Source organism: Dreissena polymorpha, chromosome 5 (genome assembly GCF_020536995.1).
Source record: "Dreissena polymorpha isolate Duluth1 chromosome 5, UMN_Dpol_1.0, whole genome shotgun sequence".
Lineage (NCBI taxonomy): Eukaryota > Metazoa > Mollusca > Bivalvia > Myida > Dreissenidae > Dreissena > Dreissena polymorpha.
Window position 1 is genome coordinate 123,074,666 of NC_068359.1, and position 15,877 is coordinate 123,090,542.

The following is a 15,877-nucleotide window of genomic DNA, read 5'->3' on the forward strand; positions in this document are numbered from 1 at the left end:
TATCATTGAGACCAATCTTCTGACCAAATTTCATGAAGATTGGACAACAAATGTGGCCTCTAGAGTGTTAACAAGATTTTACTATAGCAATATAAATCCATACAAGGAAAAATGCCCCACCCCTGGTGGCCATGTTTTTAAAGCAACCAAATCCATTTTTCGAACTCATCCAAGATATCATTGGGACAAATCTTCTGACCAAGTTTCATGAAGATCGAAAAATAAATGTTGCCTCTTGAGTGTTAACAAGGTTTTATTATAGCCATATAAGGAAAAATGCCCCGCCCCCTGGCAGCAATGTTTTTCAACCAACCGGCATCATTTTTTTATCTCGTCTAAGATATTATCAGGATGAATCTTCTGACCAAGTTTCATGAAGATCGGGCAGTAAATGTGGCCTCTAGAGTGTAAACAAGATTTTACTATAGCCATATAAGGAAAAATGTCCCGCCCCTTGGAAGCCATGTTTTTCAAGCAAACAAAATTATTTTCGAACTCATCCAAAATATCATTGAGACCAATCATCTGACCAAATTTCATGAAGATTGGACAATAAATGTGGCCTCTAGAGTGTTAACAAGGTTTTTCTAAAATGCCCCATCCCTGGTGGCCATGTTTTTAAAGCAACCAAATCCATTTTTCGAACTCATCCAAGATATCATTGGGACAAATTTTCTGACCAAGTTTCATGATGATCGGAAAATAAATGTGACCGCTAGAGCGTTAACAAGGTTTTACTATAGCCATATAAGGAAAAATGCCCCGCCCCCATTGTGGCCATGTTTTTCAACCAACCGGCATCATTTTTGAACTCGTCCAAGATATTATTAAGATGAATCTTCTGACCGAGTTTCATGAAGATTGAACAATAAATGTGGCCTCTAGAGTATTAACAAGATTTTACTATAGCCATATATAGCCATATAAGGAAAAATGCATAGCCCCTTGGCAGCCATGTTTTTCAAGCAAAGGTTACCAATTTGAACTCATACAAGATATCATTGGGACAAATCTTCTGAGCAAGGTTCATGAAGATCGGAAAATAAATGTGGCCTCTGGAGTGTTAACAAGGTTTTACTATAGCGATATAAGGAAAAATGCCCCTCCCCCTGGCGGCCATGTTTTTCAACCAACCGGCATCATTTTCGAACTCGTCCAAGATATTATTGGGATGAATCTTCTGACCAAGTTTCATGAAGTTCAGACAATAAATGTAGCCTCTAGACAATGATTTTTTTTGCTTAAAATAACCGCCGATTTTCGGCTGCTTCCCAATCGCAAAAATTAACCAATATTTCCCCAAAAAAGCCCAATTTCCAAAAAAAAAAAATCTTTTTTTTTTTTTTTTTTTAAGAAGAAGTCTGTTATGACTTATGATTTCTTAGCTCTAGATCTCAACTTTAATTCAAACATTCTGCAAAATATATAACTTTAATTAAGTCCTTTTTGTCGATAAATAATTTCCAAAAAATTGCAACTTCTATCAATTAAAACAATCCTAATTTGACCAGACTCCTTTTCCCAAAATGGCTAGAAAAACCCCTGAACATGCACTTAAAAACAATTTTAATTCTGTTACTTATAATCATATTTATAATGCTTAGTTTTTCCCAATTTCATGGTTTATTGTGCTATTTTTCCCAATTTCATGGTTTATCGCGCTATTTTCCCAATTCCAATGGCACAGGCTGTAACAACAATAATAACAAATAACAAATAAAAGCAAAGAAAATCACTGCTAGAGTGTTAACAAGATTTTACTATAGCCATATAAGGAAAAATGCCCCGCCCCTTGGAAGCCATGTTTTTCAAGCAAATGTAACCATTTTCAAACTCATCCCAGATAATCATTGAGGCCAATCTTCTGACCAAATTTCATGAAGATTGGACAATAAATGTGGCCTCTAGAGAGTAAACAAGGCAAATGTTGACAGCGCACGACGGACAACGCATGAAGGACAAAAGGCGATCACAAAAGCTCACCATGAGCAGGTTGTGCTCAGGTGAGCTAAAAACTGATGTTCATACATATTTGCAAGTTTTCTGACATCCAGTATTTTATTTTGTAGATGCAGGTATATGTGTAAGTGTATAATTACATGTATGTATGTATGTATAAGCATATAAGAAGAGTAATGCTCATGTCTTTATGTCTGCTGATTGCTATATCTTTAGCCTTTAAGCATCTACTTTAGTTAAGTCTTAAAATACGAATATCATAGAGGTAAGTTAACCCTTTACCACTTAGATATGTTATTTGACTTATTAGTACATGACTGTATTCCCTTAGAAAGTTTAAATAAAGACCTTTCTTACAATATTCAAGTCTTAAAGTCTTCATTTCCAACAATTAGATACTGGTTAGCAGTGAACAGCATAAAACCTGAACAGACTGAGAGTTACTTGCAGGCTGTTCTGGTTTTATGCTCATTGCATGCATGTAGCAATTTTCACTTTGCGCGAGGGGGGGCTAAGATGATATAAAAATATATATATTATCAACCTCACTGCTTCTAATACCCAGATGTCCACAATAAGTAGCATGTTGAAATTCGTGTCCTCTGGGTAAAAGATGATCATCAGCATAAAACAAGCCATTGGTTGCACGTATGAGCACACATACATGCCATTTTTTGTTTGAATTTTAACTCAAACATAGAAAGGTGAATAAAATTAGCACAAACAGATACAGTACAGCCAACGCGGACCAAACGTATTTCGCGATCCGCGGCGGCATGGCCAAACGAGTCAATGCCGCGTCAGTCATTGAAGCCGCATCAGTATCAGTATCTCCATATTTCTTTAAGTATAAAATACATTTTGGCGTTTGTTACTATTTAAGGAGATGATGAAATAACGTCTAATCGGGGCGTTTTTTTCCCACTGAACACACGATTTACGCCTGACGTGATGTTCATGTATTTATACAACACAAAATACACCCACATTTTCCAAACGACGTTCTACATGTCTGCAAAATTTTCGCGCGCTTTTTATGAAACAAAGGATATTTTAGCACTGTTTATTTGACACTAGAATATGCCAAAGGTCGTGTCAGCATTAAAATTCAGAAGTGTGTTTCGGATTACAAATTTAATAATGATAATTTGATAATCGAACGAAACATTAACAATTGCGCGTAATTAATTCACAATAATTTGTTAAAGCATATTACGTGTCGTATCGCTTATTAAAACGTGAAAATAATAATTATGAAACCAGCATAAATCTTGGTTTCTACACTACACATACATGTATGTACATGTAGGTGGATATCTTTTCACTCCATCCGCCGCGTACGTATGCGGCGGATTTACTCCGCGAATGTACGCGAGGTTAATACAGACTCGGCGTCGTTGCCCGGATCGATTTCAAGTGCCACGGCGATACGCTGCGTTAACACACGATTCGGCCGCCGCGTACTAATATTCTGGCCGTGGCATAGCCGCGGATTATGTTTGTGCCGCGTTGGCTGTACTGTAGGCTCTTCAAATTGCAGTTCAAAGTTTTCAATTTAGTTAATATTTTTAAGCGAAAACTTGAAGGGGTATTTTAACAATCTGCCACAATATTGATTCGCCCTTAAAAAAAATCTGCAAATGTTATTAACTATTTGTCAGATTAGTAACAGTTTATAGTTGAACTGATAAACCCTTTCCCACTCAGACTAGAAGTGACAATGGCAATATGCAACCAGGATAAACAAGAGCTGCCACCATAGGATGACTTATGCCCCCTATAAACGCTTGATAGAACCTAAACACAGATTTCGAAATCTAAATGCGGACCCTAAGTTCAAGGTCAAGGTCACAGGGGTCAAATTTGTGTGCCTATGGAAAGGCCTTATCCATATACACATGCATGCCAAATATGAAATTGCTATATGAAGCGACATAGAAGTTATGAGCATTTTTCGAAACCTAAATGCAAAGTGTGACGGACAGACAGATAGACGGACGGAAAGTCTGATCACTATATGCCCTCTTTCGGGGGCATAAAAACAGAGGAGCCAGTGAGTAACTGTGTTCAGGTTTAATTCTGTTTGCTGCTTATCAGTATCATAGGTTTGGAAATAAATGCCTTTAAACTTGAATATAGAATATAATCTTCAATTAGTTAGATTTTTCAAAGAACTACAAACGTGTCAAAGTGCGTATCTGAAAAGATACGTGGTTAAGACCTTAAGATGTTTGCAACAACAGTAGTAAGTTGGTGCTTATTGTATAAAGTGTGTTTGTACGCCGCCAAACATCACGGTATGTTACAAGGCCTTCCCAAAGAAATCTTGAATTTTTCATTGACCATAACTGAGTTGCCTATAAACAGTGTTGTTCTTATGATCATCCCCATATGTATGATCATCCCCATATGTATGCATATCACAAGTACATATTAAGCAAGTTATTATATCCACTCACATTCAATTACATTTTATCTTCATTTGGCTTAAAAAAACTATACTGTCAATAATAAACATCTTGTTCTTTTATATTTGCTTATGTTCACTCCACAGAGCTTGATGAGGAATTATACAAAATTTGAAGGAGTAATTTGGGGAAAATATTTACCCTTAAAGATTAGGAATGAGGCCATATTTTGGCCCCAAAATGGACAAAAGAAACAAACAACACTGGTAGGCAGAGTTCCACCACACAGTAATATTGATGATATCACATAGTCACAAATTGAACCGCTCAGTTTGACTTTGAATGACGAGTACAAACATCTGTAAAACTTCCATGCACAAGAAAAATAAACTTCCATGCACATATGTCTCTGGTAGGGAGACCCAGTCACAACTGAAACAAGAGGGCCATGATGGCCCTGAATCGCTCACCTGACTAACCAAATACAATCCCAACCCATATTTCATCAAGATAAACATTCTGACCAAATTTCATAAAGATTAGATGAAAACTGTGACCTCTATTGTCTACACAAGGTTTTTCTATTATTTGACCTAGTGACCTATTTTTTGAACCCAGGTGACCCAAATACAATCCCAACCCAGATTTCATCAAGATAAACATTCTGACCAAATATCATAAAGATTGGATGAAAACTGTGACCTCTACTGTCTACACAAGGTTTTTCTATTATTTGACCTAGTGACCTTGTTTTTGATCCCATATGACCCAAATACAATCCCAACCCAGATCTCATCAAGATAAACATTCTGACCAAATTTCATAAAGATTTGATGAAAACTGTGACCTCTATTGTCTTTACAAGGTTTTTCTATTACTTGACCTAGTGACCTAGTTTTTGACCTTGTGACCTAGTTTTTTACCTAGTTACCTAGTTTTTTACCCCAGATGACCAAAATACAATCCCAACCCAGATTTCATCAAGATAAACATTTTGACCAAGTTTCATAAAGATTGGATGAAAACTTTGACCTCTACTGTCTACACTAACAAATTGTTGACGGTTTTTCTATTATTTGACCTAGTGACCTAGTTTTTGACCCCAGATGATCCAAATACAATCCCAACCCAGATTTCATCAAGATAAACATTCTGACAAAATTTCATAAAGATTGGATGAAAACTGCGACCTCTATTGTCTACACAAGGTTTTTCTATTATTTGACCTATTATGTGACCTAGTCTTTGACCTACCGTATACGTGCGCTTATAAGACGCATTTTTGAGACTTAAATTAATAAGTTACAGTTGGGGTCGCGTCTTATAAACGAGATACTGGTGAAAATAAACAAAAAAAATCAAAATATCGAGTTTACTGGGCTTATGCTAGCCAAGTTGGACACTTGTCAGTTGTTTTGAATCATCGCGGCAGCCATTTGCATTTTCTCTAAAGTCTGTATTGGCCCGTACCGTGTATCGGAACGCTATGTTCAGTTACCGATTTATTTGTAATAAAATGTATTGTTACTGATTTTGTTGTCTATTATTTTTAATTTGAATTTTGTTATTTTTGGGGCGTAAGACGTTATATTGTCCGTGATTACTCAGTATTCTTGAAAAGTTTTTATCACCTGATTGTCTGCGCGCGACGTCGTTAAATGCCATATAAATTGGTCATTACAGTAAACGTGTGTAAGCGGCAACACGATGCCAACATGCTTAAAACAACAGCAAAATCAATTCTCAGTAAACACGCTGCCGATTACAAATGCTATTTGACAATTTTGTATCACCTGATCGTCTTTGTTCCACGTTGTTAATTTTCAATTAAGACATAATTGGCAATTAGGGTATCCTCTGAAATAAGTTACCAGTTTGCAACTGTCAATTGTTAAATAAACACGTTTATTCAGACGAACCACTTATACTGATGACACATTATTTATTAGGGGCCAACAACGACGGGAGCAAAGAGCGACCGCATGCAATTATCCGCATATGGCTTTCTTCTTGACACGTGATTTCGATCTGCGCTTCGGAGTCTATCACTCTATCACGCGATTGGCTAATTTTATGAAAGTAGGCGTTACCTATTGTTGATAGACAATGGGCGTAAAATTTGCATAATTTAGGTAATAAAACTAAACGCTTTCAATATATCTGCCTATTAGATTTCAATACCTGTCAAACAATACAATTAAGATGACTGACACGATCAATTTTGCTTGTGCATTGATATTACGAACGTAATATGTTTTATGTTTGCAATTGTTAGGGCAAATGATTAATACGCAGTTGTTAGAAATTTTGTCAATTTGATAATAATTTTTATTGCATGAATAATACTTGAAAATAAATTAAAACCCACTAATATATCACAAAATAAACAAATATTTTTTACTTTGTTGTTTGATTGTTTTATTTTTCAGACTTGCGTGAATTACTAATTGTATGCAGCGCGAGTTTGAAAAATTCTCAATGTTTTACTAATTGATGATTTTCTTTAACATTCTGCCATTTTTCGGCCATGTTCTGGCCGATGAATACGGCAAAATTTGACCGCGTCTTACACGCGGGTCAGTCTCAAATCCACCCATTATAAAGTCCGAAGTCGGGGTGCGTCTTATAAGCGAGGGCGTCTTATAAGCGCACGTATACGGTAGGTTCCTAGTTTTTGACCCCAGATGACCCAAATACAATCCCAACCCAGATTTCATCAAGATGAACATACTGACCAAATTTCAAAAAGATTGGATTAAAACTGTGACCTCTACTGTCTACACAAACAAATTGTTGACGGACGCACGCACACACATACGGACGATGGACATCACACAGTCACATAAGCTCACCATGTCACTTCGTGACAGGTGAGCTAAAAAGTAAATATTTTTTCCAAAGGGGACCTATTAACTAACAATTTAAGGCTTCTAAATTTCTTAATAAGTCTTAACATGTCAAATTATCTCTAATTCTATCTCTCAGTTGAACCTTAGAAAATATAATATTGAAATCACTTTAATTATCTATTTTTAAGTATTTGTAAGCATCAAATCACCAACATTAATTTCCAATTTTAGGCAAAAGTATGTGACATTTCCCAATCCAAAGGAACCCTGCAGCCGCATGCCCAAAATAGTGAAAAAACAAACTGATGAGCATTATAGACCATATACTTAAACATGAATTACTCACCCATTTCACAATATGTTATATCCAAAAAAAATTGTATTAGATTATGTGCATATATATCTGGTAACGGCCCATACAAAGGCTATTATATTACAGCTCTACCTACAGTGCTTGCATTTTATTATTTAAACCATGGTATTATTTGCTTATCCTTGAAATGCAGTAACAAGGACATTTGATACAATGTATATAGACTAAATAACTCCATAAGGCCAGTTTGGACCCACAAGTCGTTATTTGAATCTGATCTTACAAGCATTTCAAGTATAGGTATTGAAGTATACAAATATTACACTCATGTATGCCCATGTTGTCCATAAAAAGTAAAATACTTTGCATGTTGAGACTCAATACACAATTTGACACCTTAATGAATGCAGCCAGGTTTGACCCCATAATTTGAGCAAAAGTACATGTAGTAGAGAACCAATATTTGACCTTACATACCAAAATGTCAAAGCTCATACTGTTGCATAGAAAATGTTAACACTTATTTTTCTATACGTTGGTTCTTCAAATGTGAGTCCTAAGGCATGTTAAGTTTTGACCCTCGATTTGAACAAACTTTTATTAAGACCTGTGAAGAAAACAAGTTTTTGTAAGTTATTTACCATGCAAGTTGTTATGAACTTGTTACCCTAGATGTAGCCAGTTTTGACCCCAGGGGCATAAATTAAAATCTGAACAATCTTTTTAGAGGACCTTCTTATAATGATACAACCAAATACCTCTTTGCCTTGCAGTTTAAGAAAATATATTTTTAAAGCCCTTACTGTGCACATAGAAAAAAAACTAACTTTTAAGCACAAATTTTAAGAAAACTTCTTAATGACAGCCATATAAAGTTAACACCAAATATTAAAGCCCACACCCATGCAGTTTTAAAGATTTTTCAAGTAACGTAAATGTAATATATAAGCCTATATTATTAATTAGAAATGGCCCTTGTTTGCTCACCTGAGAGGAGTCAGTTCATTCAATCTTTACCAAATTCAAACTTGACCTAGATATTGTCCAGAAAAACATCCTGGTCAAGTTTCATCATTATTTCATCTGCGAGTCATAATCAATGTACCTATGAAGTTTCATGATCCTAGGCGTAAATATTCTTGAGTTATCATCCGGAAACCATTTTTCTAAGTTGAATCACCATGACCTTGACAGCCATTGTGTGAATACGTTTTTTGGCACTGTGACCTTGACCTTTGACCTAGTGACCTGATAATCAATAGGGGTCATCTATGAAGTTTCATGATCCTAGGCATAAGCGTTCTTGAGTAATCATCCAGAAACCATTTTACTGCTTTGGTCATGTGACCTTGACCTTTGACCTAGTGACCTGAAAATCAATAGGGGTCATCTGCGAGTCATGATCAATGTATCTATGAAGTTTCATGATCCTAGGCATAAGTGTTCTTGAGTTATCATCCAGAAACCATTTTCGGGTCATCGTGACCTTGACCTTTGACCTAGTGACCTGAAAATCAATAGGGGTCATCTGCGAGTCATGATCAATGAACCTATGAAGTTTCATGATCCTTGGCATAAGCGCTCAAGTTATCATCCGGAAACCATCTGGTGGACAGACAGACCGACATGAGCACAACAATATACCCCCTCTTCTTCGAAATGGGGGGGGGGGGCATAATCAGAAAACTTCCCCCCTCCCAGCAGCCATGTTATTCAACTGACCAGAAACATTTTTAACTCAACTCTCGTATCAAGGAAACAAATGTTCTGAGCAAATTTCATGAAAATTGGGCCAAAAATGTGACGTCTTCTGTGTTCACATGTTTTCACTTTATACATATAGAGAAAAATGCCCCACCCACTGGAGGCCATGTTTTTTCACCGATCCCAACCATTTTCAAACTCGTCAGAGATATCAATAAATCCAATGTTTTGACCAACTTTCATGATGATTGGGCAAAAATTGTGACTTCTAGAATGTTTACAAGGTTTCTCTATAGCCAAATAGGGAAAACTGCCACTATATACATTTAGAGAAAAATGCCCCGCCCACTGCTGCCATGTTTTTTCACCGATCTCGACCATTTTCGAACTCATCCAAGACACCAATTGAACCAATGTTTTGACCAACTTTCATGATGATTGGGCAAAAATTGTGACTTCTAGAGTGTTTACAAGGTTTCTCTATAGCCAAATAAGGAAAACTGCTCCGCCCACTGGCTATGTTTTTCAACGGATCGGAACCACTTTTGAACTCAACCAAGATATCATTAAGACAAACTTTTTGACAAAGTTACATGAAGATTGGGCATGAAATGTGACTTCTACAGTGTTTACAAGGCAGGGCTCGCGCTAGGGGGCAACGTGAGCGACTAAGTCACTTTCTTACGCCCAACGTCGCCTAAAATTTAAGAAATTGTAGATGAAAAGCGACTTCCAGTCTCCCTCTTAAAGGAATTTGTTTACATCCGGTTTTCTCGATGTCAAGGTCTGACTCAATTTTCCAATACGCACTGTCGCAGCCCGGAGCGTGTCACAATTGAGCGACAGGTAATTTGAGGTAAACCCCGCCCCGATTCTCCCAACCTCCGAACTTATCTAATTGGCGATCGATATTGGTCAAGTCAGCATTCAAGTCACATGGTAGCTGCCCAATCAACATTGAGTTCGATCACACATAATATTGGGTCATTCATGGAAATACACAGTTGATATTGTCGTCTGCCAACACTACATGTAAAGCAGCCGATGGCAAGCGTCCTATTTAAAGATAAACAAATAAAAAGGAGCCTAACAATAAAAAAAATTATTTCTAAGTTGATCACTTAACATTTCTACCAACTATCTATCTGAATTAACAAAAGGATGTTGATTAAATAATTAGATCTATGTCGATAATGTTACAACTTTCTGCCGATTATCGTTTGAAATTAAAAGGTGATAATTTAGTTGTTTTTTACCCACAAACTATGCTATTGTAAAGCAAAATGTCAATTAAATTGTATATTAATAACGTATTTGCTAGGTTTCCGATTTTCATTTTTCAATCAAGTTTACTGACAACAAGTCTTGGAGACCTGAGCTGGTGATTTAGTGTTCGACCTCACTTAACCCATATTCAAACATTGTCCTCTTAGTGTCAAGATAAATATTCTGAGAAGTTTCATCAACACGGCATCATAAATGTGGCATCTAATGTAGTAACAAGTTTTTATAAAGATTTGACCTGTTGTCCAAGCTTTTGGACCAACTGACCCAGATGCAAACTATCTATACTAGTGATGTCATTTAATTTGGTACATTATCACAGCATGATGAATACAAATAAGCCCCATGGGCATTGAAAGTCATCAAATCACTCATTGGCCTTTTTGCTGAAGAGAATGGGTCATGTGCATGTTGTGAAAGATTATCTCTGACATCACAACATCTCTTTACCCTAAGTAGGGCACAAACAACACATCAAGCACTATTGATTTTAAAAATCTTCCAATATACCGTAATTACTCTTTGTTTTCGGACACTCTAAGTTTTCGGACACCCCTTTTTTTAGCAAAAATAATTATTTTGTGTGACTCTTAATTTTGGGACACAAGAGTTTTCGCCCATAATTACAATGTAATGTCTCTTAGTTTTCTGACAGTATATTTTACAGCGCTATTTTACCAAATTTCAGTCCAGTTTTTGATATCTAATGACACTTCTATCATGGGGTTTTACAACCAGATTAACATCATAAAACATGGCAGGTGCATGCCTGAGGGCAACGGACCATTACATTTGCGTTATTGGGTAAATAACCTTGTAAACCGGTAATAAACAATGGTTTCACCCGATAGCATAAGCGTTATGACAATTACCAGAGTAAGTGCCAATTAACAGTTCAATTATCTACCGCAATGGTACTACCCCTTCTCTGTAAAATAACTGACAAATACTTAACGCTTCAAAGTGTGATCACTATTGCAAGTTTTACGAACAATGGAAGGTGTAAGACAACAACTATCAGAAATGAACAAACAACAAATTCATAGTTTGCTTTTTTTATTGCGTTAATTACAGGTTCATACTAACGAGTTTTGTTACATGACATGCTCATCTTTGAACTCGTTGGTTAAAGTACAACCTTGTAGTAACTTTCTGTCAAATAAATTAAGCATTTAAAATTATTTAAAATGCAGTGTAAACATATATAATTGTAATTTATACTATACGGCATGGTATTTTACAAGCCCGTGCTATTACCGGTAGTCGTTGATACAATTGACGCTATTTTTGGACACTTCAATTTTCGACTCAAAGTTTTCCGACACTTGTATTTTGTGAATATTCTTCATATCTAAGTTTTCGGACACAATTTTTTTTAATTATTTTTAAGTGTCCGAAAACATAGAGTAATTACGGTAATTATTTGCCAGTTTTTTTGCTGGCAAGATATTAAGTTTTAAATATATATAATAACCAATACAACAAGAGATGTGTTTGTCAGAAACACAATGCCCCCTATTGCGCCGCTTTGAAGCCATAAATTTGACCTTTGACCTTGAATGATGACTTTGACCATGACCTTTTACCACTCAAAACGTGCAGCTTCATGAGATACACATGCATGCCAAATATCATGTTGCTATCTTCAATATTAAAAAAGTTATGACCAAAATTTAACGAAGGTTAAAGTTTTAGGAAAGAAAAAACGCTGTCACCATAGGATGATATATGCCCCCTATAAACGCTTTGATAGAAGTTATAGCATTTTTTCAAACCTAAATGCAGATTTCGTAACCTAAACGCGGACCCTATGTTCAAGGTCAAGGTCACTGGGGTCAAAATGTTTGTGTGTATGGAAAGGCCTTGTCAGTATACACATGCATACCAAATATGAAGGTTATATCTCAAGGGACATAGAAGCAATGAGCATTTTTCGAAACCTAAACGCAGATTTCGAAACCTAAACGCGGACCCTAAGTTCAAGGTCAAGGTCACAGGGGTCAAAATGTTTGTGATTATGGAAAGGCCTTGTCCATATACACATGCATACCAAATATGAAGGTTATATCTCAAGGGACATAGAAGTTATGAGCATTTTTTGAAACCTAAACGCAGATTTCGGAACCTAAACGCGGACCCCAAGTTCAAGGTCAAGGTCACAGGGGTAAAAAGTTGTGTGCGTATGGAAAGGCCTTGTCCACATACACATGCAAACCAAATATGAAGGTTATATCTCAAGGGACATAGAAGTTATGAGCATTTTTCGAAAACTAAACGCAAAGTGTGACGGAAAGACGGACAGTTCGATATCTATATGCCCCCTTTTCTTCGAAAGGGAGCATAAAAATACAATGATATTTGACCTTTGGCCTTGAAGGATGATCTTGACCTTTTACCACTAAAAATGTGCAGCTCCTTAAGATACACATGCATGCCAAATATGAAGTTGCTATCTTCAATAATGCAAAAGTTACAATGTATCAAACTTTAACCAAGGTTAAAGTTTGTGACACACACATACAAAGATTGACTGACACAATGACAGACAGACACACAGACAGACAGACAGGCCAAAAACAATATACCCACGATCTTTCGATCCCGGGGCATAAAAAGCACAAAGGAGCATCTAGTTTCATGCTGAAACAATGTTTCCTTTAATTCCATAACAAGACTGAGCTACAGTATGAAAACACATCTCTGTGACAGGATTAAATTTCTGCACTCAAACACACAGCCTGCCCTCAATCAAGATGAATTTTAGAATAAATATGAGACAGACAAATGTAGATCTTGTTTTGGCAGGAGAATTAAACAATCTGCAAGGAAAATGTTATTTTGATAGTGTAATATATTTTTGCAACCTTTCTAAACTGTCAACAAAGATGACGACATCATCAAGTGTGCTGCAAACTTGTGTTGTAAAACAAGCAAATTCTTTGAATTGATATCCCCCGCCAATATACTTCTGGACACAAAAGTTTTCTGGACTGATGGACAACGCCAACGTGCATCATCCTCTTGTCCATAGTTATAATGAAATCTGTCAAAGCACTCCCAAGATATGGCTACAGACACACAAAAAAACATTTTTTCAAGATACAAAGGGCAATAACTCTGTTATTATCCAATGGTGTACAATGCCATTTGGCGTGCATCATCCTCTTATCCATATACATGTATATACTCATACTAAGTTTCAATGAAATCCGCCAAAGCATTTCCAAGATATGGCTCCGGACACAAAAAAGCATTTTTCAAAAAGATACAAAGGGCCATAACTCTGTTATTAACAGATGGTGCACAATGTTATTTGGCGTGCATCATCCTCTTATCCATATATATATATATACTCATACCAAGTTTCAATGAAATCCGCCAAAGCACTTCCAAGATATGGCTCCGGACACAAAAGTGCCGGATGGACGGAAAGACGGACGGACGGATGCCAAAACAATATCCCTCCGCCTATGGCGGGGGATAATTAATGTCCTATGATTGACAAGTAGAACAATACAATTCAATCGCAAGAAAGCAGCTTATGTAACTACACTGCTACTTCAATATATCGCGGTTGGTGGGGTTCAAAGATCAGGACCATGTAACATCCAGCGCGCCATATAACAGGTCATTCATGCATGCATATGTATGCATTAGCATAGTTTGGCAATCTCAACAAACGCTTTTTAACTACCTTATTGAATTATTGTTATATCCATATGTTATACATTGATATAACACAAAACACTATTCCATGTATTTTCATATGCATTTACTTAAATGTGGAATCCCAAAAACCATTGCCAAGTTTTTTGTTCTTCAAGAAAGCATGCACAAATTAGACCCCACATACAATATCACATCTTTTATCTGTATAACACATGGATTTAACACATAATGCAATAAGATATGTAAATAGGGTGTTTTAAAATGGCCAGACTACATGACGTATGCTAATCCATACATATACATCGTGATCTTTGGACCCTGCGAACAGCGATATAATGAGTTGCGGTGTAGTGACAATAGCGTTGAAATCATAGACTCTTATAATGTGAGAATATAATTTATTTTTATGATTTGTAATGTTATCATTCATGAGGACTTCATAAAGAGGTAAAATTGGATTTGTTCTGTGCAAAATATGGTTTGTATACTAAGTTTTTTAAAATATATTTGAGATTTGATGAATGTAGTTTATGAATGATGCAACTGATACTCGAGTTGGAACTCTCGCTGTTAAAATGGTATAGTGGACAAGCGCCAACAGCAGGCAGCAATTTATATTGTCTAGAGTTCAGATGTGATGGGATAATCTGGTGTTAAACATATGATTATTTAGTCTAGCAGCATACATGTACTTCAAAATTGTTCTTGAAAAATAAGAAAAAATCAGTATGGCTTGATTTTGTTGAGTTGTGGGTTCGTTTTGTTCTTGGGTTTGTTTTCAGTGGTGGGTTTGTTTTCAGTGGTGGGTTTGTTTTGAGACTGAGGTTCGTTTTGAGTAGTGGTTATAGAGATTGCGTGAAATCGCTCAATAGAGCATTCATACATGATACAGTTTTTCCAGTAATATGGTTTGACAACGTCACCATCCTTTTTGAAGAGCAGAGCGAAAATGCAACAAAAACAGGTAAATTATAATTAAATATTGTCTTTCACTTTAACCCAATATATTCTCATCAAAAGCAAACACTCTTTGTATCATTATATTGTTTCTAAGTTACACGAAATCCTTCAACTACTAGTATTTTCGTGTTAAAGAGTCTGCTGACATTTTGTTCCAATGGTGGGCTGAAGAACAGTTATCTTACAAACCATGTGTAATGCTGATTTACTGCTAGCCTAAATAATTCGCGTTCAGAATAAATCTGCAGAGAGTCTGCCAAAGCCAAAATCATCAATACTATCAATAGACTCTTTTGTGGCAATTTATATTGACTAATTTACTGCCTGAAATCACATGGATTGATCTTAGCAATGCAGTGTGGTGAATTTATATTGTGGGGAATGAAAAAGTAATATGACCGATACCATGAAATTATTCAATCCTAGAATGACGCAGGAAAAATATATGATGTTCTTCTTTTTAACCCCATGCCTAAGTCCTCAAAACTTGACATAGGCTTAATAGCTGGATATGTTGCATAACAAATAAAATAATAAATGAGTACTAAACTGTCAATGACATAGACAATTTTAAATATCCGTTTCGATAATAAAAACAAAATGCTAAAATAAAAACATATAAGCGTTGTTTACTCACGAATTACGTTCTCAAACTGGCATGACAATTGATAAACATTTTCACAGATCGTCAGAATACCCAGAAGTTTGTTTACACTGGTTCCTGTAACCGG

The 15,877-nt window shown here is 36.1% G+C and overlaps 1 protein-coding gene across 1 annotated transcript in view; it reads right to left on the reverse strand.

Annotated features, from left to right (window-relative positions):
* LOC127831602 (phospholipid-transporting ATPase ABCA1-like) overlaps positions 1 to 15,876 on the reverse strand; it is a 102,774-nt gene extending 86,898 nt beyond the window's left edge. The window contains 1 exon segment of the mRNA XM_052356580.1: positions 15,784 to 15,876. The gene's annotated coding sequence lies outside the window, so the exon portion shown is untranslated.
* Position 15,877: the final 1 nt, after the last annotated feature.